Raw genomic sequence first — 22,995 nt, 5'->3', positions numbered from 1 at the left:
AATAAGCCTGGTCTGCAAAGCCATGGAACGTATCATCATGGAACTTATAAACACAGACATTGGTAATCTCCAAACTCTGGACCCCACCCAGTTCAGGTTTGTAAAAGGCAGATCATGTCTCCTAAACCAGATTGACTTCTTTGAAGCAGTCACCAAAGCTGTAGACAAGGGTAAGGTGGTTCACACAGCCTATCTAGATCTCGCCAAGGCTTTTGACATCATCCCCCACTCTGGAATTATAGATAAACTCACTAAACTTGGTATAAATCCCTATGTCACAAGATGGATTGCCAACTGACTCACTGACAGAACTCACACTGTGAAAGTAGCAGACTCCAAATCCAACTTCAGACCAGTGACAAGTGGAGTACCACAGGGTTCAGTCCTGGGTCATCTCCTGTTTGGTATCTACTTTTCTGAAGTACAGGCTAACACAGAAGGTCTTTGGCTAATGAAGTTCACAGATAACTGCAAACTAGGAGCCATAACTGAAATTCCTAATGATGTGGATGTCCTACAAAAGGCCCTCACTGAGACAGATGCCTGGTGTCAAAACCATGGCCTCAAGCTCAATGCCAAAAAGTGCATTGTCATCCCCTTTGGTAAAAACTCTGTGCCCATGAGCTACCACATAGGTGGTATTCTACTTAACACTGAAAGTGTGATGAGAGACCTTGGGACACAGATAGACAGTAGTTTCTCCTTTGATAATCACATTGCCACGGTAGTCAGGAAATCCTTCTACGTTGCACACCTCATCACAAAAGGTTTTTCATCCAGGAAAAAAGACGTCTTTGTTCCCCTCTACTTGTCACTCATTAGACCCATTATAGAGTACAACACCCCTTTTGGTATGCACCTCACAAGATATCTACAATAACTGGAAAGGCCACAGAAATACCTCACAAAGAGGATTACTGGCCTCAAACAGATGCCCTACGCAGACTGTCTCAAAAAACTCCAGCTTTACTCCATCACATATCGCCTACTCAGAGGCAATCTCTGCCTACCATACAAAGCTATGTCAAACTCAGAGCTGTTGGACATGCTCCACTTAAAGAAATCCCAATCCCTCCGAGCTACATGCTCTAGGGACCTAAACCTTGTCCCCACAATAAACAGAACATGCTGGAGGGATAGATTCCTGTCCCAGATACTTCCCATACTCTGGAACAAACTAGCTATCTATATCAAACAAAGCTCCTCATTAGCACTCTTCAAGAAAAATCTTGATGATTATTGGATGGGAAATAGGAAATTCACCCTGGGGATGACCTCTGTGGCTCTGCTTGACAGGGGCACAGGAAAATAATTTTCTTGGGTGGCGAAAGCCAGGGTACCTTTTTGGCTAGGCTTCTATAGGCCCTAGGGCCGATAGCCTAGTACCTACCTATGAACCTATGAACCTAAAAGTCAAAATCAGTAATTGAATATATCCAGTCTTAATTACTTGCTACCTACATCATCCCTATAACATGGGTGGTATTTTTTGTGCAAAAACGCTCAGCTAGGCAGCACACAGTGCAAGCACGTACACTGAGAATTAAAATAATTCTTAAAAGTAATGGGACACACACCCCCTGCTGGCATCCACATCCAATGGAAATATCAGCATGGTGTAAGAGCCTACATGAAAAGGATCTGTGGACATGGTTGCTCCTTTTACCAATTCAACAGATTCACCTAATTTGCATACATATCTCTGCTGACAGCCTAGTAACTACATGGTTCATAGCTGTATGACCTAGGCAACAGCACCAATGCACCATTGTGTGAACCCGACACAATGTCCTATAATACATTTCTGACAAATATTGTAAAAAGGCTTATTATTGCTTTTTTTATTTTTCAATTCAGTATGTTTGCACTATGGCTCACAGTGCAAACATGCCAAAATCATTAAAAATAATAATTTATTTTTACATATTCCCTTGCATATTCAGACAACCATAATGCATTTTTCGCACAGCAATGTATCTGATCTAACCAATTCTGGGGAGTTATGTCCATATTTGTGGACTTTTACATATCCCCTTCTTTCCATGTACATTCCTGTATGTGGAAAATTGCTGCATATACTATGGACATGGACACAGGGTCTACACAGATGCTTTTTTGCTTGTTGGATAGCTCTGTCTGGGTCATTTGCATAAGATTCACCTGCTTATGAGGTAATGTGCATTACACAGAACTTTTCTTGTTTTCTTGTGCTTGCGCACCGCTAATCGGTACTTACTGAATCTAAAACCATTTGCACTTGGTAAGATGCGTACACAAAAAATCGTGTAGGCTTTAATGAATTCCTCCTGTAGTCATTATTAAAGATGTGTATTAATCACGGCTTCTCCTTGTTCAGGACATTTTAATAAATTAGCTGTTACTAATGCAGATGCTTCTATTTCTACAACTAAGAATAAGAATGCCCCTTAGCTAGAAATAGTCCTGTCAATGCATAAAACAATTACTCCATATACACGTTTACCAATGCTGATGAGTACTGCTGTCATAACCCAATATAATCAAGATGAGATTTTGTGGAAATCCATTTTGGTGTACAAATTTTGCTGCACATTTCCCTGATATTTTGTAAGGTATTTATGTCTTGAAGCAGCTTCAACCAGATGAAGCAAACTGGACTTAGCTTCATCTGGATTACATTTTTTTTCTGAAGGGGCAAGTCTTCCATTATAACCCCATTACTTATATTCTGTAATGTCTCAAGTACATATTTGTGGAGAAAAGTGAAAAACAAACACTAAACAAATCATTTCCTGTGTACACTGAGGCTGGGATTCATAAACAAGCATTGCACACCTGTGCAGCCCTATTATTTGAGGAGGTCACTGCACAAAGTGCAACAAAGCTAATCAGACCTATGCTGGTCAGGTGGTAGTGCCTGTATAATGACAAAGGACTGCATAAGCAAACAGAGGCATAGTGATAAGAAGATAAAAATTGCTGTGTTACTCTATGGTAGGAGCAGTGCTATAGCAATATGCATGATCTATATGCTAGATGCCTTCATTTAGCCTAGCATGTCCGAGTCAAGGTGTACTAATATGCACAGTGCAACAATGCATAGCTGCAGCTTGTGCCCTCCCAGGTCAAGGACAGTGGCACAGCTAAGCATGGCAATGAACAGATGGACCAATGTGGGTATGCACAGCACAGTATAGTGCTGTTTAGTATATAAACGGAGAAGAAAGGGAATAGATATGAAAATAAGAAAGGGGAGAAAGATACTTCTAACTTCTGCAGCAGCCATTCTTGTTCATCTAAGTCTCCAATGCATCTGTAAGACATGAACTCTTAAGGATACATATACAAGAACGTACTTAGTAGAGCACAATTGCATAGCACATAAAAGTCAGTGCTGGCAGTACATCTCTGTTTCATCCTTCTGAACCTTTACATTCCAGTGTCAGAGCAGGTGAGTTTAACAAAGCATCAGGCCTTCATATTAGTAACAGCACTGCTCCCCTGTAACACTCACCATCTGGTGTATTTCATACCAGTCATTCATCTCCTACAATGGGCCATCATACTGGCCCAGTTGGTAATCTTTGAAATCTGCATGTGGAAGAAGAGGAACATCATATTCTCCCTAGCACTCATTGTTAAGACCTTTCTTTTTTCCAGTAGCTCAAGCAGCCATGGCCATTTGATAGATCCACTATAGGAGCAGTTTGGTAACCCTGTGTATGAAATTACAGTTATGAATCATTTGTTCAGTACGATAATGCTAAATTACATACAAATGTCTTATGCATTACCATACAGGTCATATACTTCTTGTTCACCTTGACATGCACATCTCATGCTGACATGTAAAGGGACTAGTACACTATATACCAGTAGTGATTCAAAGATAGCTGCACTATATAGCTTCATCAGCATAAGCACAATGGCAGGTGCCTTTTTTAGTATAACATAAGGTGTTGATGCCATTTTTTGCAATACCACTTACATATAACTTTGAGATATAACATATTTGACTAAAGCCTCTGTAGAGCTTTACAGAGTCTTAACTCCTTAGAAGGCGAAGTGCCTAGTAAAATTCCAAATTATTAGCAACAAATGCTATAGTGAATGGATGGGATTGTGAGGCCAAATTTCTGGTGTATTTGTAAATGTATTCCCTTGACATAGGTGCAGCCCAGTGACTTTTATTTGTGGCTTAGGAATACAAACTGTGAACATAAAAAACTGTAGAAATTATATGCCACATGTTGTGTGAAATTTCCAGGGCCATATGATGAGATATGGGTAGTACAGTACAGCAATGGGGAGAAGGTGTGAGGCTGTGCATAGCTCTGACTATGGCTGTTAATCAGGTCTATAAAGGGAAGGACATAAGCATACATAGGTTCATAGGTTGGTACTAGGCTATCGACCCTAGAGCCTATACAAGCCTAGCCATAACAATTCCCTGGCTATTTCTTCCCACAATATTTACTTCCCTGAACCCCTGTCTAGCAGGGTGACTGACATGATCCGTGGGGTGAATTTCCAATCTCCCATCCAATCGTCAAGGTTCCTTTTGAAAAGGGCCAAGGAGGTGCTCTGCTTGACATGCATGGGCAGTCTATTCCAGAGTATGAGGAGTTTCTGGGTCAGGAACCTATCCCTCCCACATGTTTTGTTCATTGTGATGACACGGTTTAGATGCCTGGAGCATGTGGCTCTGAGGGATTGTGATTTCTTTAAGTGGAGCATGTCCAGCAGCTCAGGATTTGACATGGCCTTGTATGTTAAGCAGTGATCGTCTCTGAGTAGACGATATGCTACAGAGTATAGCTGGAGTTTTTTTAGACTTTCAGCATAGGGCATCTGCTTTAGGCCTGGGATTCGTTTAGTGAGGTATTTCTGCAGCCTTTCCAGCTGTTGCAGATATCTTGTGAGGTACATACCAAACGGGGCATTGTATTCTATAATGGGTCTAATGAAGGATGAATACAGTGGGGTAATGACCTCCTTTTTTCTGGAGGAAAAGCCTTTAGTGATGAGGTGTGCCAAATAGAAGGATTTCCTGACTGTTGTGGTGATGTCGTTATCGAAGGTGAGACCACTGTCCACCTGTGTCCCTAAGTATCTCATCACACTTTCAGTGTTTAGTGTACTGCCACCTATGTGGTAATTCATGGGTGCATGTTTTTTTTCAAAGGGGATAACTATACATTTCTTGGCATTAAGCTTAAGCCCATAGCTTTGGCACCAAGCATCTGTTTCTGTAAGACCCTTTTGTAGAATATCCACGTCATTTAGGGATTCAGTAATGGCTCCCAGTTTTCAGTCATCTGTGAACTTTGTTAGCCAGAATCTCTTAGTGTTGGCCCTGTACTTCAGAGAAGTAGATGCCAAACAAGAGCAGTCCCAAGACTGAACCCTGAAGTACTCCACTTGTCGCTTGTCTGGAGCTGGATTTGAAGTCAGCTACTTTTACAGTCTGGGTTCTCTCAGTAAGCCAGTTGGCAACCCATCGAGTGACATAGGGATTTATGCCCAGCTTAGTAAGTTTATCTATGATTCCAGAGTGAGGGATGGTGTCAAAGGCCTTGTCGAGGTCCAGATAGGCTGTGTGGACTGCTTTACCCTCGTCCACAGCTCTGGAGACTGATTCGAAGAAATCAGTCAGGTTCAGGTGACAAGATCGGCCCTTAATGAACCCAAACTGGTTGGGGTCCAGTGTCTGAAGGTTGCCAATGTCTTTCTTTATAAGTTCCATGATAATGCGTTCCATGCCCTTGCAGATCAGGCTTGTCAGACTGATGGGACAGTAGTTCCCTTGATCCAAGGTGGATCCCCCCTTGTGGAGTGGGATAACTGTAGCTGTGCTCCACTTAGTGGGCACGAAGCCTGAGGTGAGGCTGTGATTAAACATGACACTTAGGTGAGGTGCCAGTTCATTTTGCAGTTCATGTAGTACAGAGCCTGGGATGTCATCTGGTCCCATGGATGGTGTATTCTTAGCTTTAGAGAGTGCGGTTTCTACCTGTGTGGTGGTGATTACCGGAATTTGACAATCTTTTGGTATTGAGATGGGCCTTTTAGGGGATGAGAGAGGGTGAAGTTGGCACTAAATCGATCTGCCAGGATATTGGCAGTATCCTTGGGATCAGTATATTTAATGCCATTCTGTTGTAGCTCAGATCATATCTGTGCATTGCCATTTAGATTCTTGACATAACTATAGAATGCCTTGTGGTTGCCTTTGGAATCTTTGGCAATTTTATTTTCGTAATTAGCTTTGGAGGATTTTATGAGGGATCTCAGCTTTTTACTGAGGCTGGTAAGGGAGTTTTTTGCATCCTGGGATTTTCCTCTTTTCTGCAACAGTTTCTTTCTTCTGTTGTATAGTTTGTTTATGGCAGGGGACCACCAAATTGACTTCCTCTTTTTTGGAGGAGAGCGTCTTAGTTCTATTTGGGATGGCACAATTCATGCATGAGTGGATGTGCTCATACAGTGCCTTAGTGTAGGATTCAACAGTCAAACTTTCAGCTCCTGTCTGCATGGGTGTCGTGAAGTTTGTCACTTCTAACTTGAGTAGCATGAAGTTGGCTTTGGAGAAGTTTTTTTACGGAGGTTTCCTTACTTGAGGGTGGGGGTGGGAAGTGGATGTCAAGGGTGATTTGCTTAAGGTCAGACCTGACCAATGAGGGGGTGGCCACTGGTGTGGAGCATCTATCTCCCATGTTGGTAATGGTCAGGTCTAGGATATTGGAGCCCTGGTGGGATTCCAAGAACCGTTTGGAAAAGGTGTTGGTACCCAAGTAGTTTTCTCAGTTAATGGCAGGGTAGTTGAAATCACCCAGTATTAGGGTGTTTGGATGCATCTTAATATTTTCCAGTACGTTTAGACAGGTGTAGTGGGAATTTTGGGGCATGGTGGGGGATCTGTAGCAAGCTACAATTTGGATTGCAGTCTTACCTAGTGTTAGTTAAACCTGGAGAATTTGAGATGTATTGTGTTGGGCAACTAGCCTGGATATGTGAATATCTTTGGTGAATATGGCTCAGAGAAGCATACACATCCACTAATTGACATATTTTGCTGCAAGTGTACTTTAGAAAGGAATAACTTTGAAAAGTTCAGTAACCAGGGCAATGAAGTGCTATTGCTGGCCTTCTAAATACATGGCTTGTACCTCCACTGGCCTGTACCTCCTAGGAAGACATGCTGCAAAGAAGTCCTGTTTGAAGCAGATTTGACACGGACTGGTACAGGATGTAAAAGCTGTGGATGGCCATAATAGGTTTTTACAAAAGATTAAATAAAGGGTTACTGATATGGCACTCTATGCAAAGAAAAAGGTATTGGATATTGTGATAGGCAGTGTGGATCTCCAAAACAGAAGTGGCTCACTGAGTGTGAAGAGGCTTTGGTGTAACACACTACCCAAGGGAGGTGATCCCACATACCTGGGCATGACTTGAATGTGCAAGCTGGTCAGGCAGTAAACACCCACATGTCAGTAGGGGAAGCACTAGATTAATAAGGTCCATTATAGTGAACAACAGCACACATCACTGCATGATCAAAGTGAAAGACTGACTAAGGGCCACCAACATATCTATCTTTCCAGACACATCTGATCTGCAAATGCAAAACCTATGCAACAAAATAAGTCTGTAAACACATGCTGTAGCTATATTTTTATTTGTGACATTTTGTATACATTTGGGGCTTATGGGGGCATATGTATGTGGGCTGACAGTGTTCATGCTTTCATAGGTTCCACTGTTGGAGGGTCCAACATAACGGGGCAACATATGTCTGACATCTGCCCAGGATGTTGGCTGCTACTGCTGCTGCTGCTTCTGATGTTAACATGCAAGTAGTACAGTATGATGGCAAAATAGAACTGTCTGCAGTATTACTGGGGGGGGGGTCATCCAAGTTCTCCACTACAGTAGCCACTGTAGGGATACAGGCTAAGGTCATAGTCTTATGTTTCACCGCTGCATAACAAACATCATGTACTTGAGAATCCATCATGAGATCCACCTGTGTCACTGAGCCACCCAGCATTCGGAACATACTCCAGTTCTGAGATGTGCATGCTCCTGATAGGAGATAGACTGGGAGGGTTATACTACATTGACTTTGGGGCTGTCCCTGGTATTGCCATGAGACTGAAATGACAAGCAGATGTGCATTTCAGTGATCCAGCATATTCAGCTATTAGCCACAGCACTATGGAGATATGCATGGATTCCAAGGCTTATGGGAAGACAAATACCAACTGCACAGTGACATGGAGTAGAGGGACAGGGAGCATACAGTGCTGCTGAAGTCTCCAGTGGCAAACTTTGGCTCCACAGGTGCCTTCATGAGATACATCACAATTGCTGTCTGGTCTGCTTCTGCAGGACATGCAAACAGTAGCAATGGGGGGATCACAAACAATTTGATAAGGCATTGTACTTCCCAAGTTAGACTACACATACTGTTGGTGAGGCTGTGTCAGTGTCATCTGTGGGAATACAAACTGTCAACCCCAGTTGAGGGGGATCATCCAGCTTGTGGGAGATGGTGTCCTCTGATTCATCACTTAGGATCCTCATCAGGCAGCACATGCATGGCCCCATAGCTCTACACCTTTCTTGTCACCTGTGAGCACATGAGCATCATCCAAGTCATGGGTGATTCTGCTTATCAGATTCAATACATGACATGTCCCATCTGGATGCACACACACATTGTTCTGTAGTTCTGTCTCTTCTCTGCCATGGGCCACATTGATCCCTGACACCACAGGCCTATTAAGAAGACAGCAACAATAGTCAAATCACGGCAGCATAACTCCACTACTTGAAGATGCAAATCTTGACTCCTTATAACCTCCTAGAGTATGTGTTAAATGTGTTCACCTCCCATGAGCCTAACACTTATCACTGTGTCCTCCAACTTGTGCAAATGATGATGACTTTGGCTGACCATTCATTAATGTGGATTGGTAAGGTGGTGTCTGTTGAACAGCAGGTAAGTCCATGTACTGCTCTATGTAGCCTTAGTGTGACATTGCATACATCATTTTATTCTGGGTTGTCTATGGCATAACCCTTAGTTTTGGAACAGGTGGCACCACTTTGATGGTGCTAAAAAGTATTACATCTGCCTTGGCTGTGGCACTGCTGCTGCTGATGATGATACATGATTCTCATTTGGATCTCCATCCTGCCCTTCTGCTGCTGTTATGACTGGTATGGAAGGCTCTTCCATGATGTTGAACTGCTGCTGCACGTTTTTGTGCAATGTGATGTTGTGTAGCACATGCAGTAACATTTCTTGCTGCATGTGTGTGGACTGTACCCCAATGCCCCTCTTGAAATATCTAGACATTAGAGGCATCCAATTATTGGTTTAAATACATTCTCAATTATGTTTCACATTTCTGAATGGGGTATGTTAATGGTCATTTCCTGCATGATCTGGAGGTTGCACATTGGGGGGGGGGGATCATCAAGCAGATCTCTAGGGCATATTTGACATCATCTGCAGCACATAGCAGGCAACATATTTTAATTGGTTTGCTCCCTGTCTGCACGGTACCCAGATGCATAACAGTGTCTTTTGGGCATGTCTGTGCATCTAACAAATAGATGACTTTAATGGGAGTTTACTCACAAGAACCACTGGTATAGGTCGCACATATTCCAGATGTGTGAATCTTGTGGACTGCCCGAGTGGTACATGGATAGATCATAGATGATGACCTGGGCATTACAGATCACCTGACAATTCAGTCAGGGGAAACTCTTCCTGTTAATGTATTGCAGGCCCTATGAACCAGGTGGGACATTGATTGCAAAATCTAATTAATGTGTTGTCTCTAAGGATGCCCGGGAAATGAGATATGTTATAAATATCATATATGTTTTTTTCTCAACTGCTGTCCTTGGAACCAGATAACTTCCTTAAATGTTAGAACATAATGATGAGTAATACTTGAGTGCTTACAAGGCTAATGCCTGCAATATCCTTAATGTGCCCCCTGTAGATTATTACAAGACCCCTGTAGCTAAGATGATTAAGGCTCCACATACCATTGTAACCATAGGAATAGTCATAACATGCATTTCCCTTACTTATACCTGTGGATGACTTATTCTGAATAAATACTACACAGCATCCCTGTCCACTATGAAATGGTGCAGTCAGTTGAACTTGAGAGCTGTTGGTGTGTCAGGGACAGTCAGCACCTCATCCACTGGTGCTGACAGCCATAACATGTAAATTAGTGGCTACTGTCTTGATGGCAGCTTTCAACATCTGCTGCTATGCTACTACAGCTGTTGCTCTTCTTAGCAGAACTCCCACTATGTAGGCCATGTTAATCTTGTTGTTCTAAAGGATTATGTACCACAGTGCACCATTGTTGTTTGATAGGTTTCTCAATCAGTTTGCCATTTTGGTTTGCTTCATTTGCACAATCTGTGTGGATCATTTGCTTGTCATTATGTAATAATTAGCACATGCCATATGCCATGAAAGTTTGACTATAGCACAGTCATTCTGTCTATGTCATAGAATCACCTACAGCTTTAGTGTAGCCCACTAACTAATCTATTTTGCAGACCACATTGCATTAATTGTTTATAAATAGCAGATAGAGAAACCAAACAGCAAGGATTCTTTATGAAGATCAACATTTAGAAGATGAACCTCATGTGCTGTACAGTTGACAAGGATTAGGTTAACAATGCTGTCCTACAAGTGCCGGCATACATATTTATCACATTGCTGAATAAACATACTTTTAGAAGCCGTTTGCTTGCATATAACCTAGTCAATGTCATCTCTATATTTTAGAAAAAGTACAGCTAATCCTTGGCAAGCAAAGGAATGTAAAGGTCTGTAACATGACAACCAGATCTGTCATCTCACAATCTATCAATGTGTACTGATACCTAAAGAAAAAAAAACATTTTGCAAGTCAGAAACAAGAACAAACCATGGTAATATACACTACAGATGCACTATTTTATTCTGTATTGTTTTATCTAAAATCTACACAATAGATATAAAGATAAGTCTCTCACTGACAATTAACCCAAATGAACTTAATCAAATTGCATACATGCAACATATGCCCAGTGTAGAAACAGCAAGTCTAGATACTCATCTTTAAAATATTGTGATGCTGTCATATTGTCCACTTACACCTTAAATCTTTCTATGTACTCTGCATCATTAAATGTGTACATCTAACTCTCTGAAAGTCATCCATACAGGAAATCTTTACATATTAATTTTTTTCACTCTGCAAAGCATTGTGTTATGACAAATTCTTAGAAGTAGTTTTCCTTCCTTTTAGCAACTACTTTCACTGGTACCTTAATCAGAGTACTGAAACATTAAGCTTGTACAGGAGAGTATAGGTAAAGCAACATATAGGTAGGGTGCAAAATTCTATTCTTTTACTCAAAATTGTAGACTGATGAGTGGCATTTAGTTTGAAAATAGTTATTGAATGTTTTTCTTGTATTAAGCAACTGTTGCTTTCTGCATTTTAACTTTGCACCTCTGGATATTTTTCAATAGTTATTTATAACTAGACATACCATACGTATATCTTTGTTGTCATGTATGCTTTTCTTTCCCAATTCCTAACTGTCCCATTTGTTCCCTTTTTTGACAAGAGCTGGCTACAGGTGCCATCTTCTAGGCAATTACAAGGATGTTTGCAGTTATGGACTAATCCTTCCACTATGTGGATGATATGTAATCCGCATCACTGCAGAGACCATTACCCTTTCCACATGTGGGTGCATGCTTCCACACATAACCAGTGTAGGTTACCACCAATGAGCTTAGTGGAGTGATACACAAATGCGCACACATCTACCAAGAGACTATATACTTTTAAAACACCTGACTATGTTTTAATAATATGGATCATGCACAACATTTCAGTCCTTAATATTAAACGAGGTTTGGTACAAATGTGCTCCCCCTTTTGAATCAGAGGATCTAATATTTTAATTCTTGTAAACTCTGCTAGAATGTTGGCACTGCAATGGCACACTATGCCTTTGATACTATAGCTGGCACTGCAATGGCACAATATGTCTTTCATACTGTAGCTCATACTGCAATGGCACACTATGCCTTTGATAATGTGGCTCACACTGCAATGGCACAATATGTCTTTGATAATCTAGCTGGCATTGCAGTGACACAGTATGCCTTTGATACTGTAGCTCACACTGCAATGGCACACTATGCCTTTGATACTGTAGCTCCCACTGTAATGGCATACTATGACTTTCATACTGTAGCTGACATTGCAATAGCACAATATGCCTTTGATACTGTAACTGGCACTGCAATGGCACAATATGCCTTTGATACTATAGATGGCAATGCAGTTCCACAATATGCCTTTTTAAAATTGTAGCTCACACTGCAATGGCACACAATGCCTTTGATACTGTAGCTCGCACTATAATGGCACACAATACCTTTCATACTGTAGCTGACACTGCAATGGCACAATATGCCTTTGATACTGTAACTGGCACTGCAATGGCACAATATGCTTTTTATACTGTAACTGGTACTGTAATGGCACAATATGCCTTTGATACTATAGATGGCAATGCAGTTGTGCAATATACCTTTTTAAAATTGTAGCTCACACTGCAATGGCACACTATGCCTTTGATACTGTAGCGGACACTGCAATGGCACACTATGCCTTTGATACTGTAGTTGGAATTGCAATGGCAGAATATGCCTTTGATACTGTAGCTGGAATTGCAATGGCACAATATGCTTTTGATACTGTAACTAGCACTGTAATGGCGCAATATGTCTTTGTTACTGTAACTGGCACTGCAGTTGCACAATAAGCCTTTGATAATGTAGCTGGCACTGTAGTGACACAATATGCCTTTGATACTGTAACTGGCACTGCAATCGCACAATATGTCTTTGATAATGTAGCTGGCACTGCAATGGCACAATGTGCCTTTGATACTGTAGCTGGCAATGCAGTAGTATAATATGCCTTTGATACTGTAGCTGACACTTCACCTTTACAAGGCAGTTCTAGACCAGTTCTCATGCCTGGTTCCATAGTATGTGCTGTATTGACAACCGTAAAAATCTGCTACGTGCCCCTTTCACTGCACAAGCAGTATTCAGACAACCAGTTATGGTTTTATGCATTAATGTTTTCATTTTCTGCTGTTATTCCCACAAAGCATGTAAACATTCCATACCTCCTTCCTCAGACCTTTTTTTAGATACCACCTATTGTAACTCATTTTGTTCCACATTTGCATTCAAGTACAGGCCAAGATGCCTAGATATGTTGTTAAATCTCTAACTCTGAATACATTTTTGTAAACATATTTAAAATATGTGCCTTTCCAACTTCAGTTGCAGGTGCTTTCAGTAAGGTTAGCAGCATAGATCATTTTCAGCATTTTCCCTGCTGATTTGTTTTAATTTACAAGTCTTTTTCAATTGCTCATGGTTCCAATTTTTTTACCAAATAACTGCATATTTAATTTGCTTGGGCAGATATTATGGCACCATTGCTTTGTTTCTACTCTATATGTCACTCAGCTGATCTCATAAGTTATTTTTACTAACATTAATGGGTGGTACGAGATGTATTATTGTTGAAGATCAGAATTAGGTTCAAATACTTATTGCTACAATTTCAGGGGTGACTATTTTTGGCTGAGTAAAAGATACCCATTTATTACTTTGTACAGAAGGTTGTCCCTTATAACGTTTCTGTTTCTGTTTTTATATATTTTATTCTGCAGCCAAATATACTCTCTCTGGACTCTGAATTCTGATACTTTTACATTGTGCTTGTTGGCCTTTGTGTTGCTTATCTGTATTTTTAGATAGGTACATTTATGATTTATTACTAGTTTTCCCATGAAACATTGTTTGTCAGACAGACTGTATAACCTCTGCTACACACCTGACAGATAAATGCACAGAGTATTTCAGATCTTTGCTTTTATTGTTTTTCCAAGTCTGCTTTGAGACTATTGACATAGATTTTGTTACGATGCAATGCCACTGATTTCTAGTATAAAACTTTTTAGAATGTGATGAAATTTCCTTTGCAACACTGTAGAATACTGATATAAGTGTAGTTATTAAAGTACTTATTCTCCACTGGATATATTAGGCATCTTCAGAACTTACCACGTTCACGCAGCTACTAGATAGTGTTTAGAGTATATCATGTAGCAATGAGTCTGGTTTGCTGTTTACTAGTTACAACTCCTTTGAGATCAAATCATGGGATTTAATTTTAATTGACTGACAAATCTATGAATGATAGCGCAGATAAGAGTCCTACTCACCAGTGTAACTTAACTCTGAGATTGCTGTACCTCAAAGAAAAGAAAATTATCTGAGATACAGCAGCTTTGGAGTTAGTGTATATCTTTCCCCATTAAAAAAATTTAATTCTCACAGTTTTGAGGATAGCAATTATGGCCCTTAACACACACACACACACACACACACACACACACACACACACACACACACACACACACACACACACACACACTCTAAAATTTGCATCACAGTTGATAGGTGTGATGCTGCTCTCTTACAGAGCCATATGAGCTAATTGCTGGAATAGCATGTGCAGACTTTCAAAAAGAGCATTAATACATGCTATGCTTTGGAGTGCCACTGTGGATGGAAGGGTAGGTTGGGAACTTACGCTCTGGTCTGATTTATTTGGCTCTTATTTCTTCAGGTATTTATCACATTGTTGTCCTTGCAAGAAAAAAACTGGACATTGAAGACCTTGTTTACAAAGTTCATGGTCTGAGGGCTGCTTCTTCACTGAACACCACAGTGCCATTTTCCGTTTAATTTGTCAAAAAAATATCCACAAAGAGTACAAAATAAAATGTCATTATACTACAAAGTATAAAATTAAATTTGACAGCATTTATAGAAAACTGAGGATTAACAAAGTGGAAACCCTGAAATAAGATATTAGCATCCAATAGTCATTTTTTTTTTAAGTAATAAGCCAGGGTGGGGAGTGGAAATAAAAAATCAGCTAGCAAAAAGAAAGATGACATTTTTAAAATAAGAATTTATTGAAACATGACCTTTATGAGATCACAATAGATGAGGTCCTTGACAGGAAAGCCAAACAGATTTTTAACTTTAATAATGATGTCAGTGTCTCAGCCACTCATGAGACTTCAATTCATAATCCATCAAGAGGATCTGTGGCAAACACACTTGAAAAGATAGTGGCCATGAATAGGGTCATTGCATTTCTTAACTTTGTAAGACAAAAATTGTTTGGGTCACAAGCAGTTTAAAGTGTTTATTTTTTAAGGAAGCAGGGTTACAGCATGATGATGTGATTTACTTCCATTATGTCTGGTGGCTTAGAAAGACAATGGCACTGGGGAGATTTTGTCCCTTACATTTGGATATAAAATAATTCCTGACCATTAAAAGTTGCACATTCCTGGTAGATGGATTAGGCTTAAATGGCCTGACTTTTCTTGAAGCCCCAACAAATTGTTAATAGACTTAAATATCAAACCACACTAGAAGAATGAATTAGTTGATAAAATGTATGAGCATATGAGTGTTTATTTGCATTTCTTCAAATGCTACAAGTGTTGCAATACATTTTTCCATGCAAATTCTTGTTCATTTATTAACCCTAAGCACAAGATCTACTAATGCAGTGAACTGTACCAAATACTGGAGCTTGCTAGTTAAACTAACTGAATAATGCAAAAATGAGTATGAGAATTAAAAAAAAACACGAGATGAAGGTCTTTGAAAATGCATTTGGATTTGACCCCTGTAGTACTCCTAATTCCATGAAGCTGGAACTCCCTAAACTTCAAAATGACAATGACTTAAAGGCAGTTTTACAGAGAATGTTCTCCTAAATTTCTATGGGAGAGGCATTTTTGCAGTGCTCTACCCAAATTTCCCAAAATATACAATGAAATTTACTGCACATTTAGCTACCACATACTGCTAAAATTTCAAGATAAAAATGACAAACAACTTTTACTTGTATAACACAAAGCGGCAGGTCAACACCGATCCTTATTATCGAAATAACAAAGACGAAGGCACAATAAGTTTCAAAAGTACTTTATCACTTTTGCCCAGTATAACTCTTCTTCTGCTGAAATCTAGAGTTATAATGGATAAAAGTCTTAAGCAAAACACCTGTGATAAAATGACATGGTAATTGCCATTTTGGTTTAGATTTGGATGGTGCAGTGGTAGTGTTGTCACCTCACAGCAAGAGGTTCTCTGGTTCAATTCTCAGCTGGGGTGCTTTCTGTGTAGAGTCTGCATATCCTCCCAGTGTTCATGTGGGCTTGCTCTAGTTTCCTCCCTCATTACAAAGACATGTATCCTGAGTATTTCTCCCTGGGCCTCTGCGGAAAATTGGCTTGTTCCAAGTTGGACTTTTCCAGTTAACAAATACAATAAAAATTTTCACTGCAGCTTGTTATTGTTACTTACAAAATGCTTTCTCATGTCATTTGCACTTTGTGACAAGAATACTGTTTATTTAATGTCATTATCTTAGTTGCAACATAGATTCTTAGAGTTAAGGAAAGAATACGGTCTAAAAACAAATAAAAGAATCTGAATCCTCTAGTGTTGGCTGACTAATTAATATGGGATTAATGAAAGACTCAAGGAACTGATTTATGCAGCCTCTTTTCTTCCTTGATTGAGGTAGTACAGTACATTGACTATGTGATGGCTATACAATGCAGATGTTGGGGATGGTAATATGACCTAATAAACCTTGCCAAGTCAGGAATATGGACCCTGAACCAAAAACTTGGACACCCCTGATGTAGAAATCTGTAAAAAGACTTGTGAAATTCAAGATTTAGAGGAAGCCAATGTTTAACAACTACCCACTTGCCAATTGTGGCCATGTAAAGTATATTAAATGTAGAGGACAAACCCTATCACTTTTCCAGGACTTATATCTCCAGATGAAGTATTCACAGAAGAACTAGATCAGCTGATTCCAAAGTTCATGGATAGATGTTAAAATTGTTCTGATGTTGAAGAAATAATTTGCACTATTAACAGGGGCAGACGATCTGTGCATTCACCTATTTTATTTAGATACACAAAGCTTTGGACTTAATGGAGCTCCTGCCACTTTTGAAGTGGTCATGGTTAGAAATCTGAAACCTGTTACTGGATACTCAGCAGCATATTTTGATGACATAATAATTTACTTGGAAGATTGGGAGTCTTGTTCTCCCGAAGTGCATACTGTACTAGATATATTAAGACAGACAGGACGTAGAGTTAATGCTGCAAAAAGCAAGCTGCATCTGGTGCAATGACTATCTTAGGCAGTCTCACAGTTGACACATCCTCACCCAGAGCTGAGGAGCTGCAAAAAGTAAGCTGCAGAGCTGCATCTGGTGCAATGACTACCCTAGTTAGTATCCCAGTTGGCACATGCTCACCTGGAGCTTAGGCGCTGCAACAAGTAAGCTGCAGAGCTGCATCTGGTGCAATGATTACCCTAGTCAGTATCCCAGTTGGCACATGGTCGTCCGGAGCTGGGGAGCTGCAAAAAGTAAGCTGCAGAGCTGCATCTGGTGCAATGATTACCCTAATCAGTATCCCAGTTGGCACATGCTCACCCAGAGCTGAGGAGCTGCAAAACATAAGCTGCAGAGCTGCATCTGGTGCAATGACTACCTTAGGCAGTATCTCAGTTGGCACATGCTCACCCAGAGCTAAGGAGCTGCATAAAGAAAGCTGCAGAGCTGCATCTGTGCAATGACTACCCTAGTCAGTATCCCAGTTGGCACATGCTCACCCAGAGCTGAGGAGCTGCAAAAAGTAAGCTGTAGAGCTGCATCTGGTGCAATAATTACCCTAGTCAGTCTCCCAGTTGGTACACGCTCACCCAGAGCTGAGGAGCTACAAAATGTAAGCTGCAGAGTTGCATCTGGTGCAATGACTACTCTAGTCAGTATCCCAGTTGACACATGCTCACCCAGAGCTGAGGAGCTGCAAAAAGTAAGCTGCAGAGCTGCATCCGGTGCAATGACTACCCTAGTCAGTATCCCAGTTGGCACATGCTCATTCAGAGCTGAGGATCAAGATATATTTTCCTCTTTCCTACATAAGCTCCATCCTATGGTTGCTAACACAAAATCATTTTTTTAATCATTTAAGCAGCCACAGTGTTAATCTGGGCTTATACTACTGTCACTCAATTTTGACAATTACTAAGAAACTGCACTGCTAACTTGCAGAGACTTATTGACATATCTCATACAGTGGTGAACATGCCTGCAAACAGGTTGCGCCTAGAGCAGTTGCCCACTTTGTCCTGCTCTAGCTGTGGATTTGCTACTTTAGCAAGGTTGAAATCAAGGTACTTGATTGGACGAAGGGTAATTAGATACCAAACACAAAAAAATAGAAGTTGTTCCTGTGCTCATTATGAAGTGTTAAGTGAAAAAAAATTCTTAGGACTAGAAGGCTTGCACAGAAAATTTTTACCAAGCCTTGCTACCATAGCCTGTTCTCTCAAGCTTTAAAACAGTAAGGTGCCTATCCAGATAAGGTGGAACATAGAGTTTATTTATTTATTTTTATTTTACATTTATGACCGGGTTTGTCCAGCTGCACTGATAGCCCTTTTTCAGATGAGGCCCAGGGAGAAAAGCTCCACAAATTTACAATGAAATTGTATAAGTAAAATGAAAACTTATAAAAACAAAAACATTAACATTAACATTTTTTAAGTTGGAAACAGTAAAAGCACAGAAATTATTTACAGAGTTTAAGTTGACATTACACTTAAGATATGTGCAGAAACAGTATGCAAGTTTATAAAAAAAGTATACTAAGTTTATACATACAGCCAAGGTGGTTACAGTTAGTGAAGAACATAGAGGCTGTATATAAGTTGGGATATTTTTAAGACTGAGTAACAGAAAATTACCTAGATAAGATGACTAAGAAAGCTAACACTTAGAAATAAAACCAGTAAAAGGCAGATAGCAAGCTACAATAGGAGAGGAAGACAGTTGAGTACAGTGGCAAGACCAGTGACTTTTTAGGTACGCTTTGGTGACTGATTTAATTTCATTGAGTTGTGTAAGTGATCTAATTTCTAATGGGAGTTTGTTCTAAGAGATGGTAGGGTAGTAGCTATAGAGGTTTTGACCAATTTTGCTCTTAGGTTTATAGATTTGTAGTAAGTTTTGCTCTGAGCTTTGGAGAGTTCTAGAAGGAGTGTAGAAGGAGATTAGAGGAGACAGGTTGGGACAGAAATATGGTTGAAACAAGAAAGAGTGGATAATCTGAAGATGAGAGAAGAGAAGCTGGTGGGGTAATTCAATCCAGTTTAAGTGTTTTAAAGAGAGACAGTGATGAGATCTATAGCATTGATTTTCAGCAAATCTGGCCACTTTGTTATAAGTATTCTCTAGCTTAGTTAGGAGAGAGGTTTGGAGGTTGGAGACTATCTATGAGCTGTAAAATGGGTTTGGTAGGAGATAGGCATGAGAGAGGGAGACATTAGCTTTGTTTGATAGTAACTTTTTATTTCTGTATAATAGGCCAAGTTTTTGAAGGTTTTCCTTAATACAATTATTAATATGCAAATCAAATTTCAGTTGGTCATGTATCATGCCTCCTAGAAGTTTTTTGTTGGGTTCAACAGTGATAAGTGTTTTATTTAGAGAGTGGATAGCGAAAGTAGATTTAAGGTTGTTTAGATTTTTGGGAAGAAAAAGTAAGAGTTTGTTTTCTTTAGGATTCTGAATTAGATGATTGCTAGAGAACCAGGTCTCAAAAGAGTTGAAGGATTTCTGAGTAATAGATCTTAAGTCAGAGAGGGTGTTAGCAATGGTGATGACTGTAGAGTCTTAAGCATATTGGACGAGGGATGACTGAGATCAGGAGGTATAGAGAAGATTAATAAAGATATTGAAGAGTAGTGGGCCATGAATAGATCCTTGGGGAACACCCATTTTGATAGGGAGAGAAGAAGAGACAGCAGAGAGCCATTTTACTGATTGTAGTCGATCTGTGAGGTAGCTAGTAAACCAGACAATGGCAGAGGTAGAGAAGTTAAGGCTAGTGAGTTTGTCCAGAAAAAAAGAGTGAGAAACAGCAACAAATGCTTTAGAGAGCTCTCGTAATAAGCATGACATTAGTTTATTCATATCTCTGGCCAGAGAAATAATGTTGATAAAGAATATGAGAGCAGTATGGTGCTATATTTTGGGCAAAAGGCATGTTGTGTGGGAGTGAGCAGATTTTCTTGAAATAAGTGTTCCATGACTTGCTTATGTATGCATTTTACTAATATTTTTGAGAGAGGTGACAGGATGGCTATGGGTCTGAAACTGAAGATTTCTATGGAGTTACCTCCTTTGTGTATAGATAGGGTATAAAATTCTTTCCAGATAGAGGGAAGTTTTGATTCAGAGATTGAACAGTTTATCAGTATTGAAACTGAGAGGGCTAGAGAGTCTACTGCTATCTGAAGGAAGTAGGAAGGTAGATTGTCAGCAGATGCAGAACAGGGTTTTAGTTTGCCAAGTAGAGAGTTATAGCTGGCAGATATTGGTTTAAGGGAAAATATGATAGTAGAATTCTGACTCGAGGGGGGATTTCATAGGTTCATAGGTTCATAGGTAGTACTAGGCTATCGGCCCTGTGGCCTATACAAGCCTAGCCAAAAAGGTACCCTGGCTTTTGCCACCCAAGAAAATTATTTTCCTGTGCCACTGTTGAGCAGAGCGACAGAGGTGATCCCCGGGGTGAATTTCCTATTTCCCATCCAATCCTCAAGATTTTTCTTGAAGAGTGCTAATGAGGAGCTTTGTTTGATATAGATAGGTAGTTTATTCTGGAATATGGGAAGTCTCTGGGACAGGATTCTATCCCTCCAGCATGTTCTGTTTATTGTGGTGACAAGGTTTAGGTCCCTAGAGTGTGTAGCTCAGAGGGATTTGGTGGATTTATAGTGTTAGAATGTGAGGGGACAGGATTTATCATCTTACAAATAGATTAAATGAAGTAGCTGATGAAATGTTTAATAAATTAATCTGTACATTATGTTCAGAGCCATCTTGGTTGCCTCTGACTTTAATTAATCCTTCATTGCATAGCCTGATATAGGGCTGGGAGCAGGGTTATCTAAGTAAGTGGGGGGCAGGTGAAAAATACTCAGTCGACTGGTTTAGTCAGAAGTTAATTAAGACTGAGTCATGATTCACTACAACAATGTGAGCATGTCCCACTAATAAGTGGACACTAACTTCTTTACAGTAATATTTGCTGGCAAGTAGTATTGCTTTGGTAATTGATCTTACATCCCTGCAGTGGTTGAACAAGAACTAGGCTGAGTGTAAACACAAAATAGCATAGATGGGCATTTTCATTACAGCCTTTTCATTTTTCATTTCACCATTATGCATAATTTTATAGGAGTATATTAGGCTAATGACCACTGGAGCCTTTATAAGCCTAGACTGCAAAAAACTTTATAGCTAAGTACAACGCCCAGTCAATTTTCTTTTCAAAGGTGACACTCAAACCTGCACCTTGTGTTTGGAAGGTAAGCACCTTAACTATTACGTTACAAGAATGTGGTTGGGTTGTCCTGGACACACAACCCATTCTATTCACAAAAGAACTAGGGGTTCTGTATTTGGAGCAGGAAGAAGGCATTGTGGTGTTTTTGATGTGAAAGAAATGTTGTTTATTGCATTATAAATGCTGAATATAAAGCATATGCTATGGCAGGAACTTTGTAGCAGCATGTATGCCTATTATTATATGGTAAAGGTTTGTACACATCACCTGGGAAATGTGAACTACCTGAGATATGCTGTTAAAAGAAGGACTGGAAGCCTGCAGTGACAGACACAGTTCTACTATAAAATGCCAACTTCGTGAAAGTCGATACTTCAAAGAAATGAAAAAAAAAAAAAAAAACAAGAGATCAAAAAACTCCTTTTTTTGTTTGTTGCAGAGGGGAAGCTCTCCTTGCGGGGTGTAAGCCCTACACACCCCACAAACTTATATATACCAATTCCACAGTCATAATAACACAAAGAAGGGAGAAATCTCCCTTAAAAGTGAATCTCTGCTGGTGCACAATTATAAAATGCACCTGCAATGATTTCTTATGGAAAACGTGTCCGGCCTTATGCCGTTCATCATTTTTTTTTCTGTGAGATTCTGATGCTTGAGGAATTTCTCCTCAAGAAGGTGTAGGGAAGACAACAGCTACATTTGGAATGGTGATGGTTGGGGGGTGCTAGAGCCATTATTAGTGGAAGCTGTGGTGCTGTTGAACACCAGCGGGCGGACAAAAAAATAACAGCAGAAGTATTAAATGAGTAATAGGAAAAATGCATGTGACGGGATTTGCACCAGTCTGGCTGAAAGAAAACTGCTCTGCTTCTGTTAAGTCATTTTGGATTAAAATAGGCTTGTGAGATTGTGAGATCTGAACTCTAAACTGTGAGTTACTTAAAACTATATTGTACAATAGTGTGTTTCTTATTTTAAATTTGTTTAAGCAGTGAACTTTAATTTTGCATTTCACTGCAAATAAACTGCACTTAAACTGAAATACTGTCTAATGTTGTAATGTTGTATTGTCTATGCATCATTTATGTACACAAACACACATAGACACACACAGAAACACTCACATTTATATATATATATATATATATATATATATATATGTGTGTGTGTGTGTGTGTGTGTGTGTGTGTGTATACATGTGTGTGTATGTATATATATATATATATATATATATATATATATATATATATATATATATATAAAATAGTTTTGGGCAGGAGGCTGTGCTTTCAAGGTGTCTTATTTTTTATTTAACTGAAATAAAGAGGGGACTCATGCCAGGCGGGGTTCAATAATTAGACATATTGAGTGGGAGTGTTACAATCCAAGAAATACTGCTGCCT

The sequence above is a fragment of the Protopterus annectens genome, chromosome 2.part1 (assembly GCF_019279795.1).
Source record: "Protopterus annectens isolate FY-2018-M chromosome 2.part1, PAN1.0, whole genome shotgun sequence".
NCBI classification, from domain to species: domain Eukaryota; kingdom Metazoa; phylum Chordata; order Ceratodontiformes; family Protopteridae; genus Protopterus; species Protopterus annectens.
This window is presented reverse-complemented; position numbering follows the sequence as displayed.